This window comes from Sturnira hondurensis, unplaced genomic scaffold (assembly GCF_014824575.4).
Source record: "Sturnira hondurensis isolate 20B ecotype Veracruz unplaced genomic scaffold, ASM1482457v3 Scaffold0020080, whole genome shotgun sequence".
In the NCBI taxonomy this organism is placed as follows: domain Eukaryota; kingdom Metazoa; phylum Chordata; class Mammalia; order Chiroptera; family Phyllostomidae; genus Sturnira; species Sturnira hondurensis.
Window position 1 is genome coordinate 2,611,979 of NW_028092711.1, and position 19,190 is coordinate 2,631,168.

The window sequence follows — 19,190 nt, forward strand, 5'->3', positions numbered from 1 at the left end:
TGATAGAAAGACCCTCTCTACTGTGCCTTAGGACTTACAGAGAGAATCAGAGGGAAGACTGGCTTGAAAGGATCCCCTCTCCAAGGCTGGGGTTCAGACCTCTTTGCAGAGAGTGTAGCCACCCGCTCAGACAGCAGGGGCGTTTGCTGGTTTGTCTGGGCTAGAGCTGGTTTGCCGTCACCAAGCAAGCAGGAAGCAGTGCTCTGGAGAACCGCAGAGCACAAGTGACCAGCAACCGGTAGCCTGGGCCTGCAGAGAGAGTGATGGCTCAGAGGAAGCCACACGCAAAGGGGGTCGGGTCCCCTGAGGGTGCCGATCTCCACAGCAGGCGAGAAAGCCATGGAAACACGATCACCAGGCCAGGCGGAGGTCCCGGATACGGGGCAGGGGCAGGGCTCTGCTGGATTCCTCATGGATCCCTTCCTCTTGCAGCGTCCTCCAGTGCACCATCCTGAGAAAGGTGGCCTTATGCTCACTGTGAAGTAGAGAGGCTTAGAGGGACGCTGTCCTTTATAGCAGAGGGTATCTGGAAGGTGAACTGGAGTGGAGAGGGAATGCATCGGTAACCAGAACACGTGGCCTCTTCAGGAACCCAGGAGGCGAGTATGTGTGTGGTCCCTTTGTAGAGAGGAGAAAACTGAACCGGAATTACTTGCTGAAGGCCACCTGTGTAGCAAGAGGAGGAGCAGGAGTTCCCACCTAAGTTTGCATGATTCCAAAGTCAAGTTCTTAACCACCAGGCTGTACTGTTATGACTCATCATAAAAAATACTAAGATCCTTTTTAAAACCCCTGCTTCTGACAAGAGACACCTTTCTAATAAGCTCTGGGATCTGTTAGCATACCATCAAAATAATTTTTTGGCAGCTTTCAGAAGATACCTTGCCCTTCTATTCTACAGTAGTTTGATTCTGCCAAGACAACGGAGACAAATGTTAAAGCAGATGTGAAAAAAAAAAATCAACACGCCTCATACAAAAGGGTCAAAGATGACGAAGGAACAGGACCCCGTGTCCATGAGGGGCTGTTTCACGGGCCGAGGCCCTTCGGACTCGGGGAAGCGACAGACGAGTGATGACTCGGCAGGCGAGGTTCTCACACCTGAGAGACTCCACAGCTTTTCTTCTTTCCCCTGAGTCTGAATATGAGGAAATGAGCTTGCATTAAAAGCAGACAGATTTCCGCTGAATGTAAAGAAGAACTTCTTAACCATTATCATGATGAAACGCTAGGGTAAAGTTCCTTGTGAAGTATTAAAGTCTCCATTCCCAGAGATATTAAAAGAGAAAACCAAAACTATCTATCTTAAATGATTTAGACATTCCTCTAGATGAAAATAACCATCTCTCAAGGTCCCTCTGTGTCCCAGGTTTTCTCTATGCCTAAGGCATCTTTAATCCATCCTTGCCACCAGAAATGAATGCTTTCCAAGGACAATGAGCCAACAAGGGGTGTTATTGATAAGAGTTCACAGTTTCTGAGTGCTTACATTCACCAAGAGCACCATAGCTTTCATATTTGCAATACCACAAGGTAAGCATTTTTATTTTCAGTTTATAGATTCTGAGACTCAGAGAAGTCAAGTAACTTATCAGAGGTTGCACAGCAAATAAAGCGTAGTCAGAACTCTAAACCAGGACTATCTATGTATACAGCCTGTATGACCTCATAGATAACAATGCCATTTTAGTCTTTCAGCAAGCTGCTCCGCAGTAGCTCTTGGAGGCTTACCTTTCACCACTGAGAACTCTCCAGGACACTCTCAAAATCTGCCATCTCTAATGCATACAACCAATGAAATGTGGCATGCCTAGATAATTAGCAAATAATAGGCCATAAATGAAAGACAGCTGATGAAGATGTATAAAGAAAGTGGAAGTGAAAGTTTAAAGAACATGCACCCTATCATATCTCTATCACCCAGGCTCTCATGAACTAGCAAAGAACTGACTTGGTTCCCAAAACTCATCTGAAGGGAGACATAAATGGCACAGCGGGAGTCAAGCATGGGAAAGCTGCTGCTTATTTTCACCGTGGGGAAGTGCGAAACCAAGGCCATGCATTGTTTTATTCCCCCAGCTTGTGAAACAGAGCCATCTGAAATACACATCCCATTTTTTTCTCTGAGGAATTGGGTTGCTGTGTTTTGATAGCTAAAAATTCTTTCTTACTCCCTTGTCATTAATCATTTGCGTTTGGAGTCACAGAAGGAGGGAGCTAATCCTTTTATAACAAATTCCCTAGGAAAGAGGACTTACTAAGACCCCCACCCCCACCAGCCACACCTGGCCAGCTCAGGACCCCTGTCTCTCCCCCTCTCCAGATGGCTTCAAGCTGGAAGTTACTTGTGAGAACTCCACATGAAATTTATACCCCCCAAACAGTCTTTATGGACTTGAAAGGGTTTTACAAAACACTCCTAAATGTTCAACCAACAAATCATCGTCTCTGCTTGTATTTCTTTCAACATCAAAATAAACAAATTATGTGTTGTGGATTTTGATACAAAGATGAATAAAAGGCTTTCCTTGCCTTCAAGGAGTTCACAGCCTAGTATAGAAGGTCAAATAACAATAGCCACGGTATGATGTGGGGCTCGGATGAAAGAACGCCGAGATTCCACGGAAGCAGAGGAAAGGCACTTAGCCTCGGGTGTGATACAGGGGCACCGTCTCCAGGGACTGTGGTTTGAGCAGAGCCTTCTCTCTCCGTCAGCTCAGGCTGCCACAACAAAATGCCCCAGACTGCATGGCTTACCTGGTAGACATTTATTTTCTCGTAGTTCTGGAAGCTGAGGGTCTACAATCAGGGTGCCAATGGGGCTGGTTCCTGGTGAGACCTCTCTTCCTGGCTTTCAGATGGCCACCTTCTCACTGCGTCCTCAAGAAACAGACAGAAAGAAAGAGCGAGAGCTCTAGGTGTGTCTTCTTATGAGAATATTAATCCTAGGGGGGATGCTCCCACCCTTGTCTCCAAATGCAGCCACACAGGGGGTTAGGCTTCACATATGAATTTGGGAAGGGAGTAACTACTCAGTTTATAGAACCTTTCAGAATGAGAGGCGCAGGCCAGGTGGGTGGCAGTCAGGACAGGAAGGGCACCCCAGAGAAGTATGCCAGTGAGCACAGAGCACTGGGCAGGTACAGCTGTTGAGCAAATGGAGATGAGGCCAGCAGGCTGACCCAGTGGAGGACATGGTGGGCGATGGGCTAAAGGAAAAGTCTTGAATGTTTTCTAAGCAATGTGTACTAACTATCATGTGTGAGGTCAGGATTTTTGCAGGACTATTAATAAATAAATAAACACATTTGCATTTTATGAAATAAAAACATTTGGTCCACATTTGAAGCATAAGTAGTGAGACAAAGAGAATAATTGGAATTTGGGACCCAAGCCGTGGACACAGCAATAATCCCAGGAACAGTAGTAAGGGGTTGTGCCAAGATAAAACCAATGAGCATGAGGATGAGGACACAGATTCAAGAGTCAAAATATTAGAAATACTGGCTGTGGAGAGTGGGGAAGGGAAAGAGGAGAGGAGAGTCCTGGCTTCTGGAACGGTGTCTGTCTGGGTGGTATCTCTGTTTCTGTGTCATGGACACCATTGAGTTGGAACTACACGGTTGGCTCTTTCTGTTGTCACTTTGGTTGTTCCTTTCACAGCTACCCGGCAGCCCTGCCCATGCAGCCTACCTAATGCCGCCGGGGGGCCTAGCATGCGGGTCAAAGAGTAAAGATGTTACTAACTACAACCAGTACAAAAATTTGAGTTTAATAACAATAGCAGACAATGTGATGAAATAAACAACAGTAGCACAATTAGAAACTCAACATGTGCAGATATTTTGCACATGACACTAAATTAGTGGTGATTATAGGAGCTTATACTTTGTATACCAAAAACACTATCATTTTGCATGTAATTAAAATAAAAATTATTAATAAAGTGTTTTACTTTTTAAATGCCTTGTCACTGAAATCTAGTGCCTAGTTTATACATATGGTACAATTCAACCTGGACAAGTTACATTTTAAGTGCTCAGCAGCCACCTGTGACTAGTGGGTTCCATACTGGGCAGCACAGGTCCAGACCAGGGGTGTCAAACTCACTTTCACCACATCAGCCCCACGGTTGCCCTTGAAGGGCCTAATACAATTTCAACTCCTTAACAGTTAAGGAGTAGTTACATTTATACAGTCCTAAAATTATGTCAGCTGTTTAGTGGCAACCCTGAGGCTGATGTGGCCTCCAGTGAACATGAGAGTGACTCCNGCAGCCACCTGTGACTAGTGGGTTCCATACTGGGCAGCACAGGTCCAGACCAGGGGTGTCAAACTCACTTTCACCACATCAGCCTCACGGTTGCCCTTGAAGGGCCTAATACAATTTCAACTCCTTAACAGTTAAGGAGTAGTTACATTTATACAGTCCTAAAATTATGTCAGCTGTTTAGTGGCAACCCTCAGGCTGATGTGGCCTCCGGTGAACATGAGAGTGACTCCCTTGCTCTAGACCAGGAAAAGTTCATGTTGCAAGCATTAACTATCAGAAACATTTATTTATGCATTTGTTTATTTACTTTTACTTTTTTCCACATTTTTCTGTCAGTGTTTATTTTGTACAACTATTTTATTTTTTATACTATTACAGTTGCCTCAGTTTCCCCTTTCTGTCCCTTCATCTCATTTCAACCAGTCTCCACCCCCCTCCTCCTCTCTTACGGCTGTCAGTCTGTTTCATTTTCTATGTCTCTGATTCTATTTTGCTCATTAGTTTATTTTGTTCATCACCTCATACCTGCCAAAAATGTCTATCATTAATGAATCAACAAACAACCAGTGCTGGCCAGAACATGGAGAAAAGAGAAGCCTCGTGCACTGTTGGTGGGAATGTAGCCACTGTGGAAAAGTGTGGAATTTCCTCAGAAAACTAAAAATGGATCTGTCTTTTGACCCAGCGATTCCCCTGCTGGGATTATACCCTAAGGATCCGGAAACACCAATCCAAAAGACTAGATGCACCCCTATGTTCAGAGCAGCACTACTTACAATAGCCAAGATCCAGAAACTATTGTTTATTAATCACAAAATGAAAGTAGTAATTTATTACAGAAATATGAAACCCTGAGTGCTATTTTAAAGAACAATTAATTTTTTTAGCTCTAGCTTCCAAAATCTATATAATAAGCCAGGGTTTAATGTTCTTGTTTTGTAAGTAAATTTTCTGACACATCGCTTCCAAAGCCATCCAAGAACTTGTGGTCTGTGATTGCCCAGAGGGTATTTGATTAGACTATTTACCTTGTCACAGAGATGAGCAGGGAGATATCTCCTGACTCTGGAGAGCAGCCAGAGCCCTTTGGGGGTAAGAAAGACTCTGCTCTTATTACGTGCATAATCTTGTTATTGAGTGAACAGGGAAGGTTTGTAAAGCTCCACGGATATCTGATGTGATGAGGCGGTAAATGTAATGTAAATTAGCTTGGTTACCAATATTTATTTGGCACAATTATACTAACCGGACTAAAAACAAATTTGACAGTAATCCTGCAATTGTTATTACAAACACAAGTTTAAGTCTTTTTTTTTCAACAGAAATGATTTTAGGTAGGAGTTTTGAGCTGTGTCGAAACAATAAAGTCGAAGTTTGAAACTTTCTACTACTATAAAGAAAGAAAGTTGCAAACTTCTGATCTTCTAACCGGGAATAGAACCAGTGACCCTTGGGTTCGCAGGCCAGTGCTCAGCCCACTGAGCCACACCAGCCAGGACAAAGTTTTTTACATGATTATGAAGTTGCGACATACACATACACACATACACATACGCACAGTGTTACTGTGCTTGGAAATGCTTTGACTCGTAGACTGATTTGGTAGTAATTGACATCTTTAAGTACTGAGTCTTCCACATTGGTGGAACACTGTAAAACCCAGGTATTCTTTCCTTTCTCTCAATAATATAATTTCTGCATAAGATGTTATACATATTCTATTAGTTTTACCCCCAAGTATTTGGTATTTTATATTATTGTAAATTGTACCTTTTTCTATTTTGTTTTTGCTGTTTGTTGCCATTATTCAGAAACGCCATTAATTTTTGTGTACTGAATTATAGCCAGAACCTTGTTAAGATGCCCCTGTCCATAGATAGAACTTACTATTGTAAATATGTCACTGTTCCCAAAATTATACATAGATATAACACAATTCTAATCAAAATTCCAACATGCCCATCTTGAAACATGGCAATTTGCATCTAAAAATTAAATTGAAAAACAAAGATTAAAGAATAGATAAGAGAGTTTTGAAGAAGAATGACTGACAGTGTGGGGTAAGATGGCGACTGTCCTACCAGATTTAAATAATTATTATAAAGTTACAGTAATTAAGAGATCGCAATATTGGTAGTAGGATAAAACACACACAGGCAAATAGAATAGAAAGTTCCCTAAATGACACAGAACAACAAAATGGAAGTGTTATTTACACTGACAAAGATGGAGTCCACATTAAACTCCTGATGATGTTGAGTTCCTGCTTGCCAGATCCCACAGTGTTAACATTAATAAAACAAAGGCAAGGCAGGGAAACAGGCAGGAAATGCAGTAATGAGAGACAGGATTCAGCTTAAATTCATTTTTATTAGATGGGTACAAGCAAAGACATGTAAGCCAAAAATATATAACTCTAATATACTTGTATGTATAAATGTATATACAGGTATACACATGTATATAACAAAAAGAGAATTCTTTTGATAATATGTTATATCTTTTCTATAGATATATTTTTCTATATATTATATATTGAAATATGTATTGAATACATATATTGTAAAATATGTATATTATGTACTGAAAAAACAATTCTGACACCCGATAATACAACAAAACCAAATCTAATTACAAAACTAGAGAGCTAACAATCCAAAATGGATAATTTCCTGGAAAAAGATAATTAACTAAAACTAATCTCAGGATATACGGCAAAATATAAACCACTATTTTTTGTAGAAGAATAAAGAAAATTTTCAAAGGGTTCCTCCCACTAGAAAACATTAGGTTTGGATGTGTTCGTAGGGGAATTCTTCAAACCCCACATTAATTCTAATGTGATTTTAAACTGTTTCTTCATATAATGTAAAAGATACTATTTCAGCTGCTTTATGGACAATGTTTTTCTTAAATCTTAATACCTAAATTCATAAAAGACAACACTGGATAAGAAATCTAGAAATCAACCTCACTTACAAAGATTTATGAAAGACATATCGACCAAATCTATTTATTCAACAGAATCCATGTGTACAATAAGAGAATATCATGTCTGAGTAGGTGGAGTTTATGCTAGTAATGGAAGGGAAGCTTAACATTAGAAGCCACCTTGATAGATCTTGGTTGTGAAATCATTTTTAAATTTAATATCCATTATTAATTTTTTTAAAAGTCTCAATAAGTATAAGTGAATATTTATTTAATATAAAATAACCATTTCCAAAATGGCTGCAGAGTAGGTAGAAGCCACATTCACCTGCTCCAGGCCCCGAACTGGATTTACAGCTCAATTATAGAGCAATCAACCAGAACAACCAACTGAAGGCTAGCTGATCTAATCAAGGATTGACAGAAGAAGTCGAAGAGACTGGTCTGGAGGGTGGAGACACCGAAAGGGCTGCCCCCACTCCGCCCCCTCCTCCCCGCCCATGCACACCCAGGTACAGCAGCTGAGAAGCTGGAGCGCCATCATGGCTGCAAAACTCCCTCCCCCAGGAGCCTGGCCTCTCAGCTCCACACAGCAGTCCCCAACCCAGAGCAACAGAGGTGGGGTGAGGAGCCAGGCACAGCATCTGGTGTGGAAAATCAGTGGGGATTCAGTCTGCCTGGGAGACCTGGATGCCACTTTCCCAGGGACAAGCACTCTCATAGTTACAGCACCAGCCCGGTGAGGCCTCGCCAATGCACTGGTCCTGCGGGGATGTCTGCTAGCTGCACCCAGCAGTGACTTTAAGGGGACCTTTTTTTCTGGGGAGGCTTTCCATAGAGGCTCAGATAGTGACTAAACTGCCTGGCTTGGGGAAAAGGGACAGACTCCCACACCTTGAGCACACAGCCGGTGCCCTTCCCCCCACTTGTTGAATCACTGGGCAGGCCCCGACCCTGCCTGCTGGGTTCAGCAGCACAGGGGACCAGAGTGCCCTACAGTGGGACTTGGGGACAGTGTCTCCCAAGGAAGTTTTTGTCTGAGAACCAGATGGGCAGGTGCTATGGGGTGTGGCTACCTTGGGGGGGAGGGGTGCGCACAAGTCCTATCTTGCTAGCAAGCTCCAAGTTCCACACACTGGAAGGAGAAAGAAATGTACAAATACCCTCCTACAGGCTTGGAAGTACCCCCACAACAGGAGGCTGCTTAGATCTACCAAGCCAAGTCCTGGAGACCTCACACCCCTCAGGTCTGTGGGGGAAGGGAGAGTGGCTCAGAGCTGGGACATTCAAAGTGAGGCCCTTGGAAGCTATTGTCTGGGACCAGGATGAAGTGCTTAGCCCCCTCCTAGGGGCTGGGCTGGCATCTCCCCCAAAAGGAGAGTCTTTGGATTTGTCCCCCTGAGCCTGGGGTGGCTGAGCTTGCTCCTGCAGAGGAGACTGACTGCTGTCTGTACTCAACCTGAACCTGCAGCAAATCCCTCCAGGGGCAACTGGACTTGGAGACTCTGGCAGTGACTGGGTGGGTTAGCTCTGGAGCAGTGGCCACCTTCCCCTCATTGAGTGCCTGACCGCATGACCCCCAAGGACGGAGTCCCCTAGCCCTACCCGAAAAGTCCTGAAGCACTGATTTGAAAGAATATGTGCACCCCTACATTCATTGAAATGCTATTCACGATAACCAAGATCTGGAAATAGCCCAACTGCCCATCAGTAGATGAGTGAATAAAAAAGCTGTGGCACATCTACAGAATGGAATACTACATGGCCATAAAAAAGGAGCTCTTACCTTTCATGACAGCATGGATGGACTTGGAGATGATTATACTAAGGGAAGTAAGCCAGTGAAAGAAAGATAAATACCATGTGATCTCTTATATGTAGAGTTTAATGAACAAGATCAACTGGATCAACAAAATAGAAACAGAGAAGGAGAGGTATGGATACATGAAACAGACTGGCAGAGGGGAGGGATGTGGGGAGAATGGATGAAAGAAAGTGAAGAGATTAGCCAAAAAACATATCTATAACTCATAGACACTGACAACAGTGTGGTGATAACAGAGGGAAAGGGGGTGGGGGGTGGGGGGTGNAATGGTATAATCAATAAAATATATTAAAAAAAAAAAAAAAAAAAAAAAAAAATAAAATGAATAAATATATGTATATGAACAAGTCTACAAGATGCTTACTGGAGAGTAGCAAATGCATTTTTATTACATCAGAAACAAGACTGGGGTGTCTACTCCAACCCCATTAATTTATGTTGCAAGTAGATACTAGCTAAAGCAATCAAAAAGAAAACATATAAGATGTATAAAAACTGCAGAAAAGTAAATAAAATTATGATTATTTATACATGATGTGGTTGTATGTATGAAAAAATATTAGAGAATAACTTTAGAACAATTACAAATAAAAAGTAAGGCATCAGGGTATACAGTACATGAAAACGGAGAACTGTCGCATGTGAAAAAATTAGAGGATCTAACAGAAGAAAGATTCTAATTTACAAAACTCCAGGGTTGGGTTTAACAAGAATTGTAGAAGGACTGGGTAAAAACATTCTAAAATACAACTAAAAGGCAAAAAAGAAAATGAATGAATGGAAAGGCCTACCATGATTTTGAATAGGAGAAACTCAACTAGACCTAAATTCTCTCTAAAGTCATGTGAAATTTTAATGTGATCTCAACAAATTACTAATGGGTTTTTTTTAAGTACATAAACTCATTCAAAAATTCTCATGGAGATATTAATGAGTGAAAATATCAATAACCAGGTAAATCATGAACAAGAAAAGTAACTAGAGGAAACCAGCCTTATTGAATAATAAAACATATTACACATGAATCAACAGATGGAGGTAACACAATAACAAGACCAGTAATACAACAAATTTATGTAGAAATTGAGCATATGATAAAGGTTGCATTGTACATTGCTGGTAGAAAGATAAATTAGTTACTAAAGGACAACGGAAAATTTGGCACCTAAAAAACTTTAATTTAAATCAATAACTTACACTTTACCTCCCCCCACAAAATCCAGATAAATAACATTTCATTGTCAAATATTTTAAAATACAACAAATACTAGAAAAAGATGATGAAAGAAGATTTTTTTGTTCTTTTTTCTTCTTCCTGTGTCTGTTTTACTTGCAATGACTTTCAAATTAGAAAAGTCTGACACAAAAGCCAAAAACCATAAAATCAAAATTAACATTAATCAAAAATTAATTAAAAATCAAAATTAAACTTCATAAAAATAAAAAGATGCCTTCAAACAAAAAAAATATGCAAAGTTAAAATATAACAAACTGACATTATATCTAATATAACAATTCAGTTGTATTATATCAATAAGAAAAAGCCTAAAAATCCAAAAGAAAAATAAAATTAGACCAACTAACATTTTTCTCTGAACAGACTGGCAATAATCAACATGTAGGATCAGCTAGCACTGGTAAGGGTATAAAGAATAAGCGCGCCCACACTGTGCTGGTGGGAGGGAAAACTGGTACAACTTCTGCACATAGGAATTTGGTAACTGTTACTAAAGTTTAAAACGCCCATGACCTTTGACTCAGAACTTTTGCCTCTGAAAATTTGTCCCTCAATTATCCAGGACATGTAGAAGGTTGTTCATTGATGAATTATTTGTAATGGTAAAACTTGGAAACTAACTTAAATATCCAATAATAGGGGATTGATTATTGAGATAACCTTGCATAGTTATAAAATAGACTATTTCAGCCACTTAAAAGAATGAAATAGCTTGTACGTATTTTGTAATGGAACAATCCCCAGGATATATTATTAAGTTAAAAACCACATGCTGGTTATTTGCGTAAAGTGAACAGAATACATTTGTAAAGACTTTCGTAAGCATTAACTACCTCAGAATAATTTAAAAGTTGATAACCATAAGTGGATGTAGAGAGGGATCCTGTGACCATGAGGCAGATTTTGGTTTTACCTTGTAAATTTTCACCATTCATGCCACAGGTATGTTGACAATCGTGTTGGTGTGTGAAGGGACCACTTATCTCAGTGATAATCACCACAGTTGTTACAGTAAATGCTCTTGGTTCATCCAACTGGAAAAGAACTAGAAAAAAATATCACTAAACTGTGAGAAGTGGGGTTAAATTTTCCATGGATGCAAATTAATACTAATTTTTACTTTTTGAATACAGTTTTTGGATTATATCACCAAATGTACCAGACAAAAATATATTAAGGAAACAAAACTCTCTGTTATCCAAAATTATGATTGATGCGATGGTATTAGCAAACACTTAGTTTAATAATAAAAGATTTTTTGAAGTATTTAATATTAAATAAAATTAAGCACAGCGAATAGATACAAACCCACAGCCTAAGGGCCTTTGCTTTTTAATTATACAGAGAATGGAGCACATCTCTCTAAGTAAGAAAATCATGGAGAGAGTGGAGAATACAGTTCCTGATAGATCACACAACCAAACACTTTGGGCCTCCATATAGCCAAGTAAATACTCTCAGCTGTGTCTTATCGATCAGTTTGGGATGTGTCATCTGTTTCTATGGCCCAGGAAAGCTAACGAGACTGTGCCATTACAACACACAGGCTTTCACTAAAACTTCATGTAACCCCGTCTTCTGCGAGTTTGTGAAACTTGCAAATGCCCTATGCTAGGCGAATGCTAATCCTCCAAACACGAAACCTCGGAGTTGAAAAGGTTATACAGGAAGAAAAGATAAATTTAAAAAACCCAACACATTAATCTTTTCCTTTTATAAACAAGTGATAAATCCCAAATAACATTCAGTTACAACACTCAGCCTTGGCCGAACTCTTCCGCCTGCTGGGCCCTCCCACAGAGGCGTTCTGCTAACAGCAACCACTCACGGCTAGACCTTGGGGTTCTTCCTTTGACCATAAACAATTTCCCAGAACATCACCATCACACAAGGTCGCTTTATGACCATGAGAAAGTAGTCAGAAAACAAGACCGCTTCCCAATGTTGTCTAAGGACAGAAAGAAACAAGGTCACTGCCAACCACAGGACTTTCAAACACCCCCTTCTCCTGACTAAAATAAGCAACTGCTACTTCATGACTAATTACTGCGTTCACCTCACTTCCTGCCCTGTCAGTAAGATTTATTAAAATAGCCAGTTACGGGCATCATTCCTGCTTCCAGGAAGCTTCCAATCAGAACAAAGATCCCACCACCCCCTCCTATGGGCTTCTCAGGGGTCATCCTATTCACCAAGCTTCTGCCACGGCTTCTCAGAGACGTCAACAAACCCTTACCAGGTCAATTTCTGGGGTTTCATGCTTAATAGCTGCTTTGCCCCAAGACTTAATCTAGAAATCTGGAAATAAAATTTGCCACACTCAGCTTTCTATTTAACAATGTTAGTTAAAGCAACAAGAATAATAAAGGACTGCAAAATGTTAGACCTTTGTGAGGTCTCAGATATTCTCTAATGCAAGGTTTTCTGTAAAAGGCCAGATAGAAACTATTTTAGGCTTTTGGGCCATGCAGTGTCTACTATCTCGGCACTGCTGGTGTAGAGAAAAAACAGCCACAGAAGAGATGTTAAAAAATGTGTGTGGCTGTATTCAAATAAAACTTTAGTGACAGGAATATGCATCAGGCTGAATATGGCCTATAGCCTATCAGTGGCAGACCCTTGACCTAATTCCCACTCAGTCATTCATACATGTAAACAACCAAGTAACTCGACACAAAGAGTAAACAGGGTGACCTGTGCACATACTGACCCGGACAGTGTCAGTATAGACCTGGTGTCTTGCTGTCATTCTTAATATGCCCCATTTCATTTTCAAATGCAGCAGGGTTTTGATAATAAATGATATGGCCACCCTTCATAATGCCGTGTCCTTAAACTTAAATATAAATCCTTATATTTCTGGTGTATTAACAGTGACTCATGAATAATTCAAAATTGAGTAAATACACAGATGACATTAATGTTTAAAAACTACCAAAGTTAATTGAAGAGGACTATAATGTTACTTAAATTTTTAATAGCCCAATAGTAATCCATTTTCTAAAATTCAGTAAGTAATACTGGGTAATGAAACAAAAGATTTAACATATTGTTAGTTATATAAATATAATCCAATTATAATTATTGAAGTAAAACTTTGAATTGTATTCTTGTACTCTTATTTTTAATATTTTATTTATTCATTTTTAGAGAGAGGGGATGGGAAGGAGAAAGAGTGGGAGAGAAACATCAATGTGTGTTTGCCTCTCATGTGTCCTCCACTGGGGACCTGGCCTGCAACCCAGGCACGTGCCCTGACTAGGAATCAAACCAGCAACCCTTTGCTTCACAGGCCTGCGCTCAGTCCACTGAGCTACACCAGCCAAGGCATATTCTTGTACTCTTTTGAAAGCAATCTTTCAAAAACACTAATAGCATCAAATATTTAGAAAACTGTAGGCCCAATATTTGCCAGCTTCTCCTACATTGTAACTTTAAAGTCTCTCCTTTGACATACTCCAAGAGTTCACTTCTTCCTAATTGGGCAGTTTTCCTTGATGTTCTACCATTGTCTCAAAGTCCAGCATGACCACATATAGATGGAAGTGTTTTCTAGGCCTTGAATGTTAAAACCAAGCAGCAGGCTCTGAGCACTAGAGGGAAGCAGGGGTCATGGGCTTGCACTTCTCCCTTGTGTCCCTGACTCTTCCTCCAGCCTGAGTCACACCTTTAGCTTGATGTCAGTCTCAAAGACTCATGGGTAGTGATGCCTATACTCAACACAAGATGTGGTCAACCCACTGTGACGTATTGAATGTGGACCCCAGAATTTACATGTTGGTACTCTACCCCAAATGTGATGTCATTTCAAAATAGAAATCCGGGGAGTTAGCTGAGTTTACATAACGTAACGAGGGTGAGGTCCTAATAATGGAATTAGTGCTCTTACAAAGAGATGCCAGAAAACTTCTCTCTCTTCTCTCTCTCCCTCTACTTCTCTCTCTCTCCTCTCTTTCTCTCTCTCTCTCTCCTGCCAACCATGTCCATGTTAGGATACAACAAAAAGGAAGCCATCTGCAAGTATGGCAGAGGACCCTCATCAAAAATCTGCTGACACCTTGATCTTGGATTTCCCAGCCTCCAAAGCTGTGAAAAATCAATGCCTGCCACTTTCGCCCACCAGTTTCTGGTATTCTGTTATAGCCACCTGAGCTGGCTAAGGTACCCAGCATAGCACCAACAGCATCTATGAATGAGTTTGCCGCAACCTGTTCTCCAGCAGAAATTGGATGGATTTGGCCCTTACTGATGAAGCATAAGGTTTTAGTTGGAACTTTCAGTGATGACATGCCTGTGGGCATTTTTTTTCATGTGTCAAGAGGATTTGCGGTTTTAAATAGCTTTGAAAAGTTGTACTGAGTGTTAGATTTATGATTTTGGAAGCAATTATATTTGGAAAGTAATTTTACACCTAGATAATCTTTTTATTTCCATAACAGAGATGTTTGGAATAAGCTTAGGGAACTGTTCCAAATGACATGATAAAAGTTTATTGCCCACTAAAAAATATTGTCAACATTGTTAGCCTATCCTATGAAACATGAGCCTGAGGATTCCAAGTCATTCAGCTGTCATGTGATCTACTCAAAATAAAATCTTATCTTTTGAGACAGCTGTGTAAGTGGCTGAAATACTGAAGGACATACAATTATTCACCACCATTGTTCCCAGTTTGAAAAAGAAAGTAGGGGCAAAATAGCCTTGATTAAGATCACCAAGTAGGATCAGATTATAGAATGTATAATTTTTAAAACAGGTGTTTTTTTTTACATTCTTCATAGGTCACTTATTGTAACTTAGATCTTAAGCTACTTGAGAGAAAGGATCAGAATTTTGTTAAAAAGGTTTATAGCAATCCCACAGTTATTCCAAGAACCCCATCAGGAACTGACTGTCCAGCACAGCTCTCAAAAAATTCTTAACTACCAAAGGTTCCACCTAAATCATCTATCGGGGCACGTGTTAGAATGCCTCAGTTAAGACAAGGCACACTTTTTGAGACCAGCAGGAATTTTCATACCAAACAAATATGCCACAGACTAACTGTTAGGGGGCAGACGCAAATCTCTGAATACCTCGAGAGCACAGGTCTGTGGGTCAATGGGGCAGAAAAACAAGAAAGGGCATGAGGGCCAGTCAAATAAAACCTTTCAGCTCCTAGCTCTAGACAGTAAGGAGGGCCATGACACAGCAATAGCATCCTCCAGGTTACCTCATCCCCAGCCTGGAAGTAGCACAGACGCTGTTAAAGATCCCGTGGAAGAAAAAGCTTAAGCATATTCTCTCCTAAATTGATCTACTTACAAGACTACCTCTTGTTTGATCTTGAAGCTGTTTCCAGGTCGCTTCACTGTCATAAATAAGGCTGCAATAACATCCCTGGACGTGAACTGTTTTTGTTTCTTCTCCCTGCATCCCCTTTCTTGAGCAGGGAGTACTTACCGAAGGGGAATTCAGGAATGTAAATCAATGCTTTTAGAGGAAGGATGGAATCCACATTAAAGAGATGGAGACAGCTGAGTGCCCCCAGACCTGTTCACACTGTAAGCACTAGGCCAGACTGTATTATTGCGTCTCCCTCTCAGTTATCTGCGATTCCTCTGACAGAGTTCTCAACAGTTCATCTGGAGAAAGTGAGATCTGCATTTCTATAGAGCCTGAGTCTCCTGAAGACAGGGCCCTGGCTTCCACCATTCTCTTATTTTCTTTCTTGAAAACTGAAACTTAAGGAAAGAATTAGTGTGAGTCATAGAGGGAATCCACCCCCACCTCAGCCCATAGACTTGGGACTTCTCCTTCGTGAGCTGTTCGAGAGGAAGTATCCACACTGTCTCCACTCTGTCTCGTAAGTTCTTCCAAGTGGAAGGAGAGTGATTTTGATTGTTGAAATTAAGCACGAGATTCACTCTTCGCATCTGGCCTGGTCTAGTGACTCCCATTCTGGCTTCCATCCTATCTTTAAGATGTACATCTTCTTTCTCATCACTTCTGCCCCTTGCTAATAAATTTTCCTGGGTCAGAGTTCAGGTTAGCTTTTCTCAGGCAGATCTGGATTCTGTAAGTCCCTTTACAAAATCGACCTTTGTAGCAGCGGGTCACAGTCCATACTGGGAGAGGGGGAGACAGGTAAAATCTCTTTTTTTTATATCAGGCCCAATATAGTCTTTGTTCAAATCACCAGACTTACTGTATTGTGATTCTTACCTGACTTCTGGGTGTATCTCTCAGTTTGGTTCAGAACCTTCAGAGAAAGAAGGCTGTAACTGTTTGGCACCTTTGTACCTAAATGAGACAGTGACACCACAGGGAGGTATCCTCACAAGGCCCAGTATGTATTTATTTAATGACAACAACTCTGCTTTGAGAAATGTGAATTTGGACTCATTAAGCAGAGCCTTTCTGGAGGATTGTTTGACGTAATCTATCAACAGTTTGTAAAATGTGCTTTAGCTGAGACAGCTATGGTTGCTTCAACCGTCCATGCTTCCTCTCGAGTAAGGGACAGTGACTGAGCTGGCCAGGGTCACTTCCCAGCTCGCCCGACATCAAAGTGAGGCCATGTGACTCATCCTCACCAGTGAGACCGGAGCAGCAGGAGAGGCATCATTTCTGTGCCACGGAGTTCAGGGGATGTGCTTTCCTCACCCTTATCCACTGGCAAGATAAGCCTGGAGACCGAGTCTTGGAGGTGGCAGAACGCAGGACTGCCAGGGAAGAGGGGGTTAGCAATGCCCACCATTTATTTCTTGCAACTGAAGAAATAAATCCTTGCTGTATTTGAGCCATTATACATTTTAAGACTATTTGTCACAGTAGTTTGCTCACCCTAATAATACAAATGTGTAGAATTTTAACGGTAAGTCTATTTTACAGGCATTGGTTCAAAGAAATAATTACAGGTAACAAAAAAGATTATGTCCAGGAAAATTATTACAGCATTATTGACGATAGTGAAGCAACCTGGAAACAATCTAAAGGTCAAACAAAAGATCGTTGGGTAAGTAAATACATATACAATAGGATGTTTTTAAGCATTTAAATAGATTTTAATTTTAAATCAAAGGATATAATAATTTTTAAAACATCTAATTAACACTTATGAACTAGTTGTCACATTCCAGGTAATATTCTAACCACTTTAGTCTTCACAATAACCCCACTCGCTGCATTTTTTTTGTCTAAGAAAACTGAGGCCTAGAGGTTAAATAACTTACCAAATGTCACACAGCCAATAAATGGCAAAGCTCAGAAATGCACGTATAATGACATGTAAAAATACTTATTAGATATTAGAAGATAAAAAGGAGAGCGCAGAATAGATACACATTCTTATATCTCTGTTATTTTGTGTGAGTGGGTTGGCTCCCTCGGGAATCATTCATGCAGCCACTCACTCATTCGCTCATCCAATCAAAACCATTTAGAGTGCTTCCTCCACCGCAGCCACTGCTGCTAAGAAGCAAAGAAGACTGACCCCAGAGGCCTTCCGTTTAAGTCAGAGAAACCTTAAACACAAGTAAATATGTAACAAAATATCGGCTTGAGAAGAGCTATGTAATAAAGCCCTGAAAGGGACTAGAAATCGGCAGAGGGCTGAGGGGGAACTGCATCTCTGAAAGATCCCCAGAAGAGGCCTTTGTAAGGCAGTGATGTTTGGACAGAGACAGGAAGCAGGTCATGCTGAGTTCTGGGAAAGGATTCTGTCCCTGACAGAGCCAAGTGCTTAAGCCATGAGGTAGGTACAAACTTGGAGTGTTTGTGGAGCCACCAGAAAAGCAGGGTGTCTGTGAAGGAATGCATGGAGGGGAGAGACAGGGGTGAGCAGGTTGGAAACAAGCAAGCCCAGTCCACAGGTTAAGTTCCCTAGGACAGACACTGATGGAAACTTATGGGCAGGAAGTCTCTGGGAAGGGTCTTCGGCACCTACTTCAGTGGGTGAAAGTGTGAAAGAAGAGTGAAAAGAAGAGTGAAAGAAGCAGGAGTAGGCAGAAGGAAAAGTTGGACTGTGATGTAACCTAGGCATCTGGGAGCTCGGAAGCTAGAATGGCCAAGACAATGCAGGCTCTGTATCACTGTATGATCCATCCACGGGTGCAGGCTGCCAGGAGAATGGCCTTCATTTAGACAACTCTATTAAGTAGGATTTCTAAAGAGAGACTCATTTCAGGGCTAGTTACCCTCTCAGCATCTGTGGAAATTTGTGCTTCAGTCCTGAGGAGGGATATCTGGGCTTAGTCCAAAGAAACTGTGATTCCTCAGAGTATTTGTTACAGGAAGCTGTTGGAGGGTGTTGAGCAAGTAAGTGACATGACGGAAATCATGTTTTTGAGATCACACTGGCTGCTGTGTTGAGAAATTGCTGGGGGAGCAAGAGTAGAAGCAGGAGATCAGTTTGAAGGTAAAGGGCCACTGTGGGCACCTGGCCTTGCACTGTTTAGAAAATAAGCCAGGGGGCAGCGTGGAGCATGGTAGGTGTCCAGAGCAGTTTCTTGTTAGTCATATGGGAAAATCAGATTGTCCACAGAACATTTAATTTATTCTTTTAACATGAGCATGAATGTCTGCAGAAGGTTACATAGGTCCCAGAAGGCATCACCAGTTCCAGTTCAGAAGAGACATCGTGATCACTTTCTACAATTACAAACATAAATTGCTCCAATAAACTCAGTCTTAAAAAGAAGAACCTGCCCCGGCTGATGTGGCTCAGTGGATCAAGTGTTGGCCTGCCAACCAAAGGGTTGCTGGTCCAATTCCCACTCAGGGCAGGTGACTAGGACTGGGGCTGGGACTGGGACTTGGGGGTACACAACAGGCAACCACACATTGGTTTTTCTCTCCCTCTCCTTTCCCTCCCTCCCTCTCTCTCTCAAAACAAATAAATAAAATCTTTAAAAAGAAAAAGTAGAAGGACCTGAACCATAGCA